Raw genomic sequence first — 15,656 nt, 5'->3', positions numbered from 1 at the left:
AAATCACAAACAGTTTCTGTTCCAAAATATTGACAATTTTATGTTTGAGAGAAAGTTCCTCTGACCCTTGTCTAATAGACATACCCCATCTCTAACACACAGAGCTTGTAATGTTTCTCTGCCACACAGTATGCATTTGCCATGAACCCTCCAATTTCCCAATTAACATTCTTCTTACACTTATTAATAGCTTTCATGCAGTGTTGAGGTGCACAGGCAGAGCTGTGGGGTGCAGAAAGGCTTGGGTCCAATGGCAGAGCTGTGGGGTTGTGAACCAATGGCAGAGAAGGGGATGCCATGCCTCCCTCGCCTGAGCCCCCAACATCTCTCACCTCTCCTACTATCTATGCCCTTCCCTATATTCCCTTCACTCCTCACTGCAGCTCCAACCCCCTGATTCTCACTCCTCAGCACCCTAAAAGCCCTCCCCTCCCAGGGAGCATTCACAGTTCTTTCCCCCCCCCCCCCCCCCCCGCAAAAAGCTTGGAATACTTCCTTCCAAAATAAAACTGCCATCTATGACTCTCAGATTGTAGCAGCCTCTCAGTCCAAACCTCTTTTTGTCTTAGATGGCAGCTTGTGATTAACTTCTCCTTAGATAATTCTATTGCTCCAATACAGGAAAAAAAGGCTAGAGAGTTTCTATTTGCATGTGCAGTGTAAAAATATACACATTTTCTAAAATACCATTCTCAGTCTGGATCCCCAAAAGATTCAGTTACCGCCATACTCTACTGTGGGTAAAACTCAACCTATTGAAATCATTTTGACCTTCATTCTATTAATACTTTGATCTCTAGTACTGAAAAACAAAAACAGAAACAGACCTTTCCATAAACTTATTTTTTAAATATTTATTTTTCCACACTCCGTAAGCCCTGGGTCAAATGACTCCAAATTTGGGTCATTAAATGTACCACCCTGATGCATACCAGATTTCAAAGAACTCCAACTAAGCATGTTGATTTTAGAGGACTTAAAGTAATCCTTTAACTAGATGTCTTGATGCAACCTTAATTTTAATGATGCTGCTGTGCCACTATAATAAATATGTTTGTTGCCCAATGTACTGCACTGCTGTAGACTTGTCTAGGTATCACTTATTTCCAAAATAAGAAAGAAGTGATTCCTCTTCAGTATACACAGTCTAGCAAATTAATATTAAAAAGAGAAAACATGATAACATTTGAAGAAGCTGAATTTGTATAAGGGCCAATGTAAGTAGTGTGTCATATGCTATACCTACCTGGTTCTGTCAATAGAACTGGACAAGGATTAAATACTTTCATATTGTTATTTTAAAGAATTAGTTAATAGCTCTAACAAGTAGTATTATGCCATTATTTTTTTTGCCAGCTGCATGGCAGACCAACAAACATCCAATGTACGGCCATCATGCAACTCTAGTGTTATATAATCTCCCTCTCCCAGGTGGTATTAATAATCATTAGTCCGTTGTATTGACTAACAAAAGAAAACCCATAAAGGATTAATCACAGGAATTAAGTTGGGAGTAGATTTTCTAGTAAATTGTGGTCTATAGTGAATGTGTTTAATCCAAAGATAATTAGGCTGTTATTTCTTAAAAAAAAAAAAAAAAAAAAAAGAGAGAGATGAAAAACTGAGTGGCCACATACAATAAGAATATTCTCTTTCCCCATCATCAAATGATTCTCTTTAGGTCTAGGATGAGGGGCTATATCACAGCAGCTCTCTGCAGTCTGTTTACATCTGCCTGCACAGTATATATAACACATAAAGGAGAGAGAAAACTCACCATATAACTACAGGCACATTTTAGCTTTACTGTGTGACAGTACTAAATGAGCAAGGTCTAGTACAGGAACCAAACTTATTGCTCTAGACAAACATATGTCCAAGTTTTTGAGCCCTAGGCAATTCATTTCCCCAGTTCACACAAAATGGGCATGCAGCTCATTGTTTGCAGAGGCTGCCACTGCAGTCAGAGACTCAGACCCATTGCAAGTAAAAGAATGAGATGTTTCCAAATTACTTTCAACTGGGTGAGCAGCACAGTCCTTCTGTCAGTTCAGCACATAAAAAGAGAAATGGTTGGGAAATCTGTCATGAGTTTTCACAACATCTGATCATAAATAATTTTTCCAAAGAATAAATAAAATGAGGAATACAGGCAGAGACATTAAGAAACATTTATTGAAACTTTAAAAATTAAAGGTTTTGTCAATTTAAACTACAGGCAAACAAAAAGGATGTTATAAGATATTAAAAATCATTTTAAAAAATTAGGCTCCAATTCAGGAAAGGACTTAAATTCACTTAACTTTAAGGATCTTCCTAAGTCCATCCTTATTCAACAAGCACTTTAGTACATGATTAAATTTAAGGATGTTCTCAACTCTCATTAAAGTCAGTGGGAATGGTGAATATAGTTGGTCTTAAGCATCTGTTTAAATTCCTTTGCTGAATCAGGACCTATGTATTTTAATCCTGCAATTTGGACTGTGTGGGCAGATCTTTTTACCCACATGCAGTCTTGCTGCAGTGAATGGGGTTCTACACAGGTACAGGGGCCCACATGAGTGGATAGCATCACAAGAGCAAGGCACAACTTGCTTAATAGACCACAGACTAATTTCATGCAATTTTAGAGCCGGGGGGGGGGGGGGGGGAATAAGGGGAACAATAGTTGCATAAATAAAACTATATGCTTTATGCAATTAAATATTTAAAAAAAAAAAGATTGTGGCATGTCAATGCAAACAATTTTACAACTGCTGCTAAAACTTTGGCTTTTAAGATGATCCACCAATAGAATTTAAGGAAAGTTAGGTGGTGAACTGCTAGCAGCTGCATCTTTACTGCACAGTCAGGACTTTATAATAAGCCTGTAGGTAATATATCTCTTCATACATATTTCTCTTCAATGTGAAGAAAGCCTTTGAGGGAAAACTTCAAAAATATGCACTAAACTTTCTTGGATTTTGTTCCCTCCAGCTAAAAAAAGAAAGTTAGAAATTGATTTTTACTCTGTACTCTGAAAAAGCTAATTCCAACTAAATGTTTCCAAGAAATCAAAATGCCACAATGTTTTAAAAGAATATAAGTTGTGAAAAGCCATACTAATGACATTGAAATTGTTATTCTATATATGCATGACCACTGTTTTAAATATCCCAACATCTGATAAAATGCTATGCATAGAGGAGACAGAATAGAAAACAATTGGACAAGTCTTTTCACTGAAAAATAATAATGACATTCATTATTCCAGATGCATTCTCAGCATCTCATATTGTGCAGTGTGAAAAGAAACATGGAGTACCTATTGGTAATTAAATTAGAAATTACATACATATTTTACAGTGCCATAAAATGTGGGGATTAGCTATGAAAACAGTTTTCCCTTAGAATAAATTACTACTGTGCAAGTAGGATGTAAAATAGAAGTGGAAGACGCCGTTAAATTTCATGATGCATTTGGGGCATCAGAAAACAAATTAATCTAAAAAAGATTGTCAGAGAAGAGTTGGGGGGCCATTGCACTCTAGGACACTCATGTTGTATGTTGTTGACAATGCTTACTTAATATTGAATTTTTTTTTTAAAACATCCAAAAAACCCTCTAGTCATCAAATAAATTACCCCTTGCACAGATAATGAGGACTACTGAATTTTTAAGTTTGGTGTTAAATTCTTCAGAAGAGTAAGTATTTAAAATAAGATAGCTAAACAAAAAAGTTCATTGCTAACTAGTAACAGGGACCCAGCATGATCCAAGATCCCACAACCAGAAAGTCCCAAAGAAAGCTACTGTGAAAGTGGACCCGAAAAGCAGCACTTCACCATTTTGACATATTTTTGATAAGGGTAGTGCCAATGTTACCAGCATCTCAGTAATCATAGAGTGTTAAATGTCCACTGGCCTGTTTGTGGTCTGTGTCCACCCCTCCAGCATTCTCCTGAACTGGACCCTGAAGTAGGACATTGAGAGCTCATGCCAGTCACGTGTGAGTGGAATGTAAGTTCCACCAGTCTCGTCCCAGCTGTGGATAGAAGAGGCCCTAGCCTACTCAGTAACCTCCAACTAACAATACACTCCTCCAGCAGCACCCAGACCTCACCACTGACTTGAGCCACCACTGCTACTGACTCCTTTCTTCCTGATCTGTTGGTTGAAGTCACCGAGCTTCTCTCCATGATGGTATGGTGGTAAGGGCATGGAAACCCCAGGGGGCTTGGAGAGAGAAATTCCAAAGTGCCCAGCCCTACTATTTTGTGAAGCCAACTAAGCCCTGCATGTGATCAGGAAGTGACCAGGAAGATGTTCAGAAATCTCTCCTTGGCTGGCTGGGGAAGGACTGCTACCGCTACACCCAAAATGAACCACAGTGAACTTGAGGAGGGAAGAACCCAGTTAGGACATGCTCAGATTTGAGTTTAAGTGGAAAAAATAGATCTGAAATATTTAATTTTTTTCATTTTCCTCAAAAAATATTTGATCAGTGCAGAAATAAAATGCCAAACTCCATCAGTTTTGTCTGGCTGTGTTTCATGACACCACATAACCTCAGTTAAACAAACTGAATTTACCTGATCCCCTCCAGGTAATCTAAATCATTGCATTGTCCTTCACAGTATTTCAATGCATTGTAACATTAATGATCACTCTCACTGGTCTTCACTAGGGATTGAATCTGTGACCTTATGCTAAAAGTATGACCCTCCATCCTAATGGAGTAAGCAATTTAAAGGATTGCTGTAGTGAGTATCTTTGGACCAGCCACTAAAAGGGACACAATACACACTGAACAGCAGATAACAATACCTGTCTTGATTTACCCAGTATCTGCCTATATTATATATATACATATATATATATACACACACACACACACTCCATATGTCCTTGGGAACATGTTTTCTTGCATTCTTCTATAGTTATATTTCTCAAACTGTTTAACGGCACGGTCCAGCTGCCATTCAGTCAGTGGAAGTTTTGCTATTGACTTCAATGAAAGCAGGATCAGATGTCAAATGCCTGAAAGAGTAAAACAAACATTTTATATTCTAGACTAGGATTATATTTGCATCTTTTCATTTGTCACTTCTGTGTCCTTGTCTCTGCAGTCAAATGTTACGTTGACAAAATATTTTCAGTCTGTGCCCATAAACCTGAGCTCCCCTCTCCTCCTTTTCCAGGTGGTTGCTTTGGTCTCATGTGGAGTTATGTGCTACTGTTGTGTTTGCCTAACAGGGCAATTTCATATTCCTAATGCTTTCTGTATGGTATTCAATTCCAGCATCCAGTTCTTTCTTTGTTTTAAAAGAGAAAGACTGCCAGGAAAATGGAAATTTAAATAACTCACAGAAACTCTCAAATGTCGATGACACAAAAACCACTTACTAAAGTAAATCATATCCTGGCAACTTAATGTCTTGCAGTAATGAGAAAATTTGAAGTAATGTCTAATGACAATAGATCACAACTCTACATCCTCACACAAAATACAAGATAAAATGGAAAAATGCAGTGCCTATTAATAGAGGAAACTGCTCTAAAAGCAAATATAGCAGAACATGCCTTAAATAAATTGCCTGGACCACCTAAGGAGATAATGCCAGGTTAGATTTGGCCCCCAGCTAAGGTTTCATTGACAACATTTAGTACTACCAGAAATGTTTCCATGAATAAAAAAATTCCAGTATAAACATAGTGGCTGTCTAAACAAGTAAGATGCCCAAATATGATTGACATTCTCTTATGCTGTTTGCAACCCTAATGCTACACCATTTTGCCAGTGTATGCCATGACAAAAGGGAAACTGAGGAAGCAATGACTAGATTCAAGACAAGGGAAACTTACTAGTTTATTGTATGTCTAACATGAGAGAAAAGTGTCAAAAGTAAAGAGGGTGAATTAAATTTTGAATACACTTTTCATTTGAAAAAACTCAGGTGTCATTAAGAACTCAAATAAGGACATTGCCTTAAATACAAGTGTGGGCGGTTCCACTGATTTCTTAATCTGCAAAATACAGTCAGCTTTCAATCAGCTGTGGTCCCTTCTTCTTAGCCCCACCTTTATGAGGACTTATAAACAGCCCCAAAAGAACAAAACGAGTAGTAGAAAAACAAAGACCACACCTACAACCAACAGCGTCCACATAGACTTATGTACAGAACTCAAACTCACCCCAGTCCCCCGCCCCCCAGGCAGCTCCTCTAATATTTCCTCTGCTCCCTCTAATAGGCAGGGATAATTGGCTGCTGCTGCATCAACCCTATACAGTCTAGGCTAGGGAGAGCCCTTGTACTCAGTTACAGTGAATTTCAGTTTGTCAGGGCCCCATTTAGAATGCAGCAACTAAAGGAAGTCAAAGAAACAGTGTACAGAGATCAAGGAAATAAAATAGCATTCAATTCTGAGGTCTGCTAATCCCTAGAGCTGCAGCAGCCAGTGTGGCTGATAGGAGAATGTTAGAGATGCTGAGAATCTGATTCTCCATTTTGGCTGAACTATACTCCTCACAGAAACATAGCTGGAGAGAAATGGTAAAGGTAATTTCAGGCCCAGGCCCAGGCCAACCTGGTCCACAATGTCTGTTAAACCACACTCAGGGCTGTTTTGCTGGCTCTTCCAGGGCTATTCCAGCAGCTAGGAATAGCAGGATGCAATACACTACGTTCACATCCCTTTTTCCTGGGTCAACTCTGCTCTAAAGCCCTTATGTTGGGACAAGGGTTATGCAGAGCCTTTATGCTGGTTTGATTCCACACAGGACTTGGAGGACTGAATCAGCTGGGTTTCTCAGCCCTTTGCTGTGCTGAAGTGTCACTATGAAAAACCGGGGCCAGATAATTCTGACACTTCTTAAAACCATGGAATTAGGTATATGACGAATGCATCATAGAATGGTCAGGCTGGCACTGTGTCCATACCACATAATTTGATAATGTGTAACTTTTAGATCACTTTAAAAAAAAGAGCAAAGAGATACAAAAATAACCAGACAAAATTTTTTAAAATCCTGCAGTAAAAATTGTAACACCTTACAACTAAAAAAAGAACCATTTTGATGCAGCCAGAGAGTGTTGCACTAATTTCTGAATAAAAAGGTGAGAGAAACCTGGGTCCAACACAGGGTGATAAGTAGATCCGTATTTGGACCCTCGTCTTGCACTGGGTTATGCACAGCTGATTCGTGGGTTTCCTCAGGAGCATGTCTCTTACCACCACTCCAGTGAACAATCAGGCTACTGGAGCAGCACTGCTCACCAGGCTGTGCTGAGCTTACTCATGCTGGCCTCAGCCCTTACCTACTACATCTGTGCTGCAGAAACAAGGGACATGGGGGCCCAATCCAAAGCCTCTAAAGTCAACAGAAGACTTTCCATTCTCTTCCTCGGGCTTTAAAGCAGGTCTGTGGTGCAAGGCACTGACATGCCTTGAGAAGAGATGCAAAGCCCTACAAAAGGCCATCTTCCCTTAGCCCCTAGGCTCTCACTCCTATGTCTACACTACAGACCTCACAGTGACACAGCTGTGCCACTGTAAGGTCTCCGGTGTAGCAGCTCTATGGCAACGGGAGAGAGCTCTCCCGTTGGCGTAATTAAACCACCCCCAGTGAATGATGGTAGCTATGTCAGTGGGAGATCGTCCATATCGGCACTTTTGTCAGTGAAACTTATGTTGGTTAGGGGTATGTGTTTCTTCACACCCCTGACCAACAAAAGTGCTAGTGTAGACATAGATCTTGGTTTCTCCGACCCCTCAAAATCTCCTTGACAAGCATTCACTCCCCACTCCCTGCCCTTGAGCTATCCTGCAACACCAGAAAGAAAGGATGCAACAGGAAATCCATCTGGCTCCAGGGTGGTGATGAGTTGAGCAACTATGACAATACCTGTAGGTGTAGGTACACAATTTATTAAAAACAATTGATTGACTTCAATGGGACTTGTAGAAAGTCATTGTAGAAGGTATTATTCAATGTGAGTAATGGTATCAGAATCTGGCCCTAAATAACAAACAATAATTATCATCAACTTGTATTGTGGTAACATACAAAGGTCCCAGTCAAGATCAGGGACCAGTGAGCTACACCTTGTACAAACACATAGGAAAATTATAGTTAAGGGGTCTCTGTTGAAAATCAAATTTAACTTACAGATCTGCTTCAATCCTATTTTGACGCACCTAACTCAGGTATAACTCTGAAAATCTAGCACACACCTAAGAAAGTTGGAAACAAAGTTTCCACAGCTAAACTGAACCCTTTTTTCATTGTGTGATATGAATGTCACAGTACAAGATTGCACTGCAGGAAGCTGCACATGTCAAATCCTTTCACGAAAAGACAAAATCCTTTCATGAAATAGGTTCTGTTAGCTGTCTATATAATCCATTATGATCTATTGTATTTACAGAGGAACTATTAGCACAGCTTCTCAGTGCCCTCCTTTAGTAAATCATTTATATAAATAGAAAGTTTATTTGATCAGTATTTTTCTGTATTTTCTTTACTTTTATGACATATTTGAGCTTTGTTCCTCAGCGTCTATTATCTCTCTTCTGCTGAGCTTACAGTACAATGCAGTTATAATCCTGTGTTTTGTGATACTGCACTGTTGCTATGAAAATGATTGTGCTGCTGGAAATGTGGCATCATTACGAATTCACTGAGGGAGATAACAGAAGCCTAAAATACATTAGGGGGAAGTCTTTCATCTAGAGATGGGGCTCAAGCTGCCTGATTCAGATCCACATTTGTAACTGAAAGCGTTCTGATCCAATGTTCCACTGCGGGCCTGTTGCTGTGTGAACCATAGGAAGCTTCAGGGTCAGATCAGACGGATGCAAAAGTGGGTGACCGACTGTACTCGTACAGTAGCTAACAATGGCTCACTGTCAGACGAGGGGGTGCATCTAGTGGAGTCACGCAGGGGTCTGTCTTGGATCCGGTACTATTCAATATTTTCATTAATGATTGGATAGTGGCATGGAGAGTATATTTCTACAATCTGTGGAGGATACCAAACTGGGAGGGATTGCTAGAAGTTTGGAGGATGGGATACAAATTCTAAAAAAACCTGAACAAATTTGAAAACTGGTCTGAAATCAACAAAATGAAATTCAGTAAAGACAAGTGCAAAATGCTTCATTTAGGAATGAAAAAACCCTAATGCACAACAAAATGGGGAATAACTAGTTAGGCAGTAGTACAGCTAAAGAGGATCTGGGGGTTATAGTGGATCATAAATTAAATGAGCCAACCATGTGATTCAGTTATGAAAAAGGCTAAAATCATTCTAGGGTGTATTAAACAGGAATGTGATATGCAAGTGTAGTGGGGCAGGCTCTGGTTCTGCCTTCCAGCCCCAGGCTCAAAAAACAGGCTCAGACTCCACTGTCTGTGTATACGCTGAGCCATTTATTTGAGTTTCCTCTACCGACACCTTCACAATCCCTTGCAACAATGCTATTTACAATATCCCCAGTGCATTTCACCCGCTCCTCGGGACCTTAGAGGAGCAGGGGGAGGGGGAGGGAGGGAGGTCGGCTGTTTGGCTGCTACTGGGCTAGCCTTGTTCCTTTTTCCCTAGCACTTCCTTCCTGTGCCTTTTTATCAGCCTTGAGCTAAGAGGCCAGTTGGCTTGTTAACTCACCCAGCCTGTAGCCCTGATTAGCTAATTACCTTTAGTTACCTCAATTAGCTTTCTCCTGGGGAATGTAATGGGTGTCACAGTGATCAGAGTGCAGGATCACATCACACACCTCCCCCACATTGCCAACCAGCCAGGTTTCTCTTCTACCATGCCCTCCTTTCTGTGGGGGAGGCACTGGACTCCTTCTGCTCACCTTTGCCTCCAGGGTGGTTGCTCATTCTCCACTCGCAGAAGTCACATTTCATAGGTAGTGGTCACCTCCATAACTCCGTTCCTGTCCATAGATCCTCACACCAAGGGCAGCCCGCATCTGTACTCTCCTTAATTAGTTTTGGGTGGGGCCTGTTGCTGTCCCTCCTTTTCCTCCCTCTACTAGGAACTGTGGGTCCCCCATAAACCGGTCCCAAGATTCCTTCTCCCGCTGTTCCAGCAGAGAGGTTCCTTGGGACTGCCTGACTTTCAACAGCAAACTAGGGCTACTTTTTCCCCCCTCCATCTTATCATGGGTTGCCTTTTTCCTTCCTGAGGGAGGTCCTATTTTCCTCTTGGCTTCTCTCCTTAGGTCTAGGATTTTCTGATCTTTCTATGTCAAACTTCTTTACCTGATTTCTTGTTAGCCCTGCTTCCTGCCTTAGGGGACTTCCGACTTCCATTTCTCTCTTATAAGGGAAGGGACTCTAGTCAGTTCTTATAATGACCGTATGAGGCAGTTCATCCATCACTCCTACCCACTTCCACTTAATCTCTGGGCGGGGGGGGAGGAGGAGTCGTCTCTGTCATTAGGCAGACTCTCCTTTCACTGTGGATGCACTCATGCTTTAAGTTCCTACCTAGCAGCATCCAATTGGGATTCACCAAATACCTTCAGACTGATGATCTGCCTGAAGCAGCATTCACTAGTCACCTCTAAAGCCTCTTCCCCCAACTTTTACAGGGATGATAGGCATGCTCCTTTTCCACCCATCTCTGGTAGTCACAGTCCACCCACAAAATTCTGTGAATCTACATTCCATAACTGGGCAGTCCTGCGTTATATGCCCTGGATGCCTACATTGTTAGCAACCACACCCTGAAAGAATCCCCTTCGTCTTTTCCTTCCCCCTCTCTCCCCACACTCCCCCCCCCCCCCCGCCCAAATTGTCCTTGGTGTGGACAAATCACACCACTTCTTCCCTGAGTCCAGGCCCTGAAATGTCTGGACTTCATTCTTGGGAAAGTCTGCATCCACAAATGCATCTGCAAACTTTACCACCTCCTCTGGGGTCATTGCCTGGTGCCGCCAAAATGAAATGTGTGCTTTCAGGGACGGTCTGGAGAAATTGCTCTTTTATTATCATATCTATTATTTCCTCCACACTTTGGGTGTTTGGCCTCAGCCAGCGAGTCAGTTAATAAGTTTTTGTGCAAACACCCTGAGCCATAACCCTTCAATACATCTGGCAGCCCAACATTTACGTTGGTATTTATTGACCAAAAGGTCTTCCCTGTCCAGAATGGCTGCCTTTACCCCATCATAGTCTCAGGCCTACTTTTCACTCAGGGCACTATAGGCCCGGGCTTTCCATGACAAGTAGGGTGCCACCTGGAGGGCCCACAATCCTTATCTCATCCAGTGCCCATTGCTATTCTCTATAAAGAGAATAAAGACGCATCCGGGTCACCCATTAGGCCCTCTGTGTCCTTCTGCTGTTCCCCATCACAGGATTCATCAGACCCTGGATCAGGTGCTGCTTCACCTGCACTTGCTCCTTCGTCAACTCTTACAGGCTCTTCTGCTGTTCAGCCTGCCACACAAGGAAGGACTGGCTTTCCATCTGGATTCCTGGAACAAAGGCATGGTTTTCCACATCTCTTTTTGCTGCTCCACTAACCACTGTAGAGTTGGATCCATTACCCTAATGCCAAATCCTCACAGCATCTCTCCCCATCTGTCCTCAGTCACCACAGATGGGGAAATCATGATCCCAGACAAACCTCCACATATAGCAGAGCAGGCTCTGCTCCTTCCTTCTAGACCCAAGAAAAACCAGCTCAGACTCTACTGGTTGTGTATACTCTTTGCCATTTGAGTCCCCTCCACCAACATTTTCACAATCCTTTGCAACAGTATTATTTACAATATGTCTGTGCTTTCTCCTCTCCACGCAGGACTGAGGGGAACAGAAGTCTCCCTCCCCTGAAGCCTCTGTGATACTAGCCCTGTTCCTCTCCCCCTCACCCTTCCTACTTGTGCCTCTAACATCTGTGAGCTAACTGGCTAATTGTCTTATTAGCTCCCCCAGCCCACTGGCCTCATTAGCTAATTGCCTTTAATTTACTCCAGTCAGCTTTCTCCAGGGGAACTAATGGGTGTCAATATGATCAGAGTGCAGGCTCACCTGTTAACTCACTGCACTCTGTCACAGCAAGACCGGGGAGGTGATTGTCCCATTCTACTCAGCAGTGGTGAGGCCTCAGCTGGAGTACTATGTCCAGTTAAGGAGGCCACACTTTAAGACTGATGTGAACAAACTGCAGAGAGTCCAGAGGAATGCAACAAAAATGATAAGTGACCTATTAGGAAAGGTTAAAAGCATCAGGCATATTTAGTGATGATCTACCCTATAAAGTTATTTGAGCATAAGCTTTCGTGAGCTACAGTTCACTTCATTGGATGAAACCTATAAAGTTAGGTCAACACAGCTACATCACTCAGGGATATGAAAAATCCACAACTTGAGTGACGTAGTTAAGCCAATCTAACCCCTGGTGTAGATGCACTGGATAGACAGAAGGACGAGGATTTAGGTATCATCCTTCAGGTACCAGTATAGGTACTGAAGCAGAGCTCTGACCTTGTCCCGGTGGGTCCCGCTCTTCTAGGCGGTTTATGCTAGCCTCAGTGGCTCACTGTGACCCTCCACATAGCAATTCTCTCTCTAGAGCCAGGGTTACAGTCTACTGAGCTCTTTTCATCATAAGCCAGCAAGGAGGGTGGTGAGAGAATTCCCACAGTCTCTGTTGTCCCTAGGGGCTTATTCCAGAACAGTTTAGCCTCCTGTCCTGACAGGGGCCCGTCTTCCCCTCCCAGGAGGTGTTTCTGTAGTGGCAGGTTGGGGGGAACCCAGGCCCACCCTCTACCCCAGGTTCTTGCCCAGGGACCCTAATGGTAGCAGCTGTTGTCAGCCAACTTTTCACTTGCAGAGTTGCTACATTTCCCTGGGCCACTTTCTCACAGCTCTCCTGCTTCTCTCTTCTTCACCCTTACCTTAGGGCTCCCCTACCAATAGCTTGAGAGTGTCTTCATTAACCAACCCTTCAACAACACTTCCACTACTCAGCTTGGCTGGAGTGAGCCCTTTTATAGTCACAGAAGGGCCTTAATTAGAGTCAGGTGGTCACATTACCTTAATGGCCTCACCTGACTCTTTGCAGGTTAATTGGAGTCAGGTGTTCTCATTAGCCTGGAGCAGCCCCTGCTCTGGTCAGTCAGGGAACAGAAAACTGCTAATCCAGTGGCTGGTATAGCTACCTTCGACTACTTTGTTGTACCCAACTGGCATGGGTCTATCACAGTACCTACCTGTACTGACAGAAGAGCCCACCCCACTGGTGTAGTAAATGTCTGCACTGAAGCTCTACAGCAGGCTGCATATGTTACAGGCTGTGAGGAAGAGGATCAGTTATTTTCCCTGTCCACTGAAGGTAGGACAAGAAGTAGTGGGCTTAATCTGCAGCAAGGGAGATTTAGGTTAGATATTAGGAAAAATGTTCTAACCATAAGGCTAGTTAAGCTCTGGAATCGGCTTGCAAAGGAGGCTGTGGATTTGTCATGACTGGAGGTTTTTAAGAACAGATTAAACAAACATCTGTTGGGATGGTCTAAGTGTATTTGATCCTTTCTCAGTGCAGGAGGCTTGACTAGGTAGCCTCTCATGGTCCCTTCCAGCCCTGCATTTCTGTGTTTCTATAACATACAATATGTGCCCATGCAAGGTGTTCCCATATTGCCCTGCACAGGCTACCTCCATCATGGGTCACAGAGGAGGATGGAGAAGAACTTCTCCAATGTGCCAGCCAACACAGATGAGCCAGTGTAGAGGGGGAAGTCAGGTACCCCAGGTAAAGAGATAATGCAGTTTATTTACCCTCTGGAGCAGGGAGAGTCAGGGACAGAATTGCAACACCCTGGTCTGCTCCAGGGGCAGTGCATCCACAGACAGCTGCTTACTCAGATCTTACAGTAACTTCACAATCCAGCCCTCAGTATTTAGCAGAAATAGGGCCTAGTCTTGCAACTCTGATTCTTGCAAATAACGCTCACTCTCGCAGTTAATCCCACTGAAATCAATAGATCTACTCACATGACTGAAGGTTTTAGGGTTGTGTTCACAGAAAGAAAATTTAAGAGAAAACATGCTAAGTGTACTTTGTTTGTCTGACCCTCCAGAAGGTCATGCAACCTTGCAAGATCAGGTGTTAAAACAATACTTATAAGGGAACCACCATCTGTGGCACATAGGACATAACCACTCTAAGAGTTATAAACCTTGAGGACATAAAAGAAAAATAAGTGTCTGCATGATTAGAAACATACAAAGACAATTGGTAGTACCTTGAACCTGTGTCCTTGCTAGTCAAGTGCAGCCCAAATGATACAACTGGTTGGGCTTGAATGAGAAAAATGTAGATGGCTCCTGCCATGTTTTGCTGTTGTCAATCAGATTCTAAGAGAAAAGTACTGCAGAAAGATTTAAATGGTGCCAACCCTGCATATTGAGTATTGTCCTCTAGAAAAGATATTCTCTGAACACCCTGTAGGATAAGAATGCAGCTCACCATTATATAACCACAGTGGTCCATTTATACTAGCTGAAAATCTGGCATCTGTATGTAATATTGTTAATGCTGTATAAGGAGCACATAACTATTGAATCATATGAGAACACATTTTAGCTAACATGAACATAAACCCTTTCACATACTCTCTGCACATGTAACATATATCACATGCAAAAAACTATGTTAAAAGAACATTAAGGTTACAAAGTCTAGCACTGAAATATCAAAAATGCCAGTGTTTATGTTGTCTGTACAACCTTGATTTGGCCCCCTTGAGTGCACTCATTATGATACAGTGTTTAATTACATGATCACATGCTATTTTTTTGTCTGGAATGAGGACCCCTACCTCATTCACTACCCAGAATAGAGGGCGCTCACTTAATGAGCAGCTATTACATATTTTGTTTTCTCTTCATTGTTCATTGTGTGGCCCCAGGTCTCATTTACTGCACACTATTCAAACTCTGATCAAACGACAGAAAAATCTGTGTGAAAATTAGTAATTCAATGTGCTTATCTTTACAGTATCGAAGTTCTTCAGAAACATAAAATAACTTTAACACCACCTCTGTGAGGTGAGGGGGAGTAGTATTATTCCCATTTTACAGATGAGGAACTAAGGAACAGAGAGAGTAAGGTAAAAAGTTTCCATTAATTTTGGTTGCCCAATCTGAAACCTTGATTTGTCAGAATACTGAGCCTTTTATACCACTTTATACGTTCAAAGCACAGCTGCCATGGACTTCAGTTGCAACTGTAATTGTTTAGTATTTCTGCAAATCAGATCCCGGTGTATTAAGGTGGGCTCCCAGCAAATGAGGACTATATAATTAGAGACTGTCTATGAAGAGTGGTTTAAGTGACTTTCTTGCATCACATTTGAACTCTGTGGTAGCGGTAGGGATAGAATCCGATTCTCCAAAGCAACTTTCAATTGGCTCAACCATGAGACTGTCTTTTCCCCTTCTGCAATTCCCTATCTTGTTCACTAAACACCTTTCAACTTCTGCCACGAAGACAAATTGGTCCTACAGTCAACAGTCTCCTTCAGTACACAACTCTGAATCATTGCCAGAGGAAGTCCATCCTGTGTACCCAGTGTGTCAAGGTTCCAGTGGAAAAAATAGCATGTGATGGAGTAATTAAAGATGCTAACACAATGCATATGCATAAGGAGCCAAAAT

General features: G+C 42.1%; 1 long non-coding RNA gene across 1 annotated transcript; it reads right to left on the bottom strand.

Annotated features, from left to right (window-relative positions):
- Nucleotides 1-1,586: 1,586 nt before the first annotated feature.
- LOC122462170 lies at nucleotides 1,587-12,948 on the bottom strand. The gene is made up of 3 exons (XR_006284571.1): nucleotides 12,896-12,948; nucleotides 12,027-12,159; nucleotides 1,587-5,020 (listed from the first exon to the last, which is right to left on the bottom strand). It is a non-coding gene; the product is annotated as an uncharacterized LOC122462170 (long non-coding RNA).
- Nucleotides 12,949-15,656: the final 2,708 nt, after the last annotated feature.

This window comes from Chelonia mydas, chromosome 1, assembly GCF_015237465.2.
Source record: "Chelonia mydas isolate rCheMyd1 chromosome 1, rCheMyd1.pri.v2, whole genome shotgun sequence".
In the NCBI taxonomy this organism is placed as follows: domain Eukaryota; kingdom Metazoa; phylum Chordata; order Testudines; family Cheloniidae; genus Chelonia; species Chelonia mydas.
The sequence above is the reverse complement of the archived record's forward strand: the minus strand, read 5'-3'. Positions and strand labels throughout refer to the sequence as shown.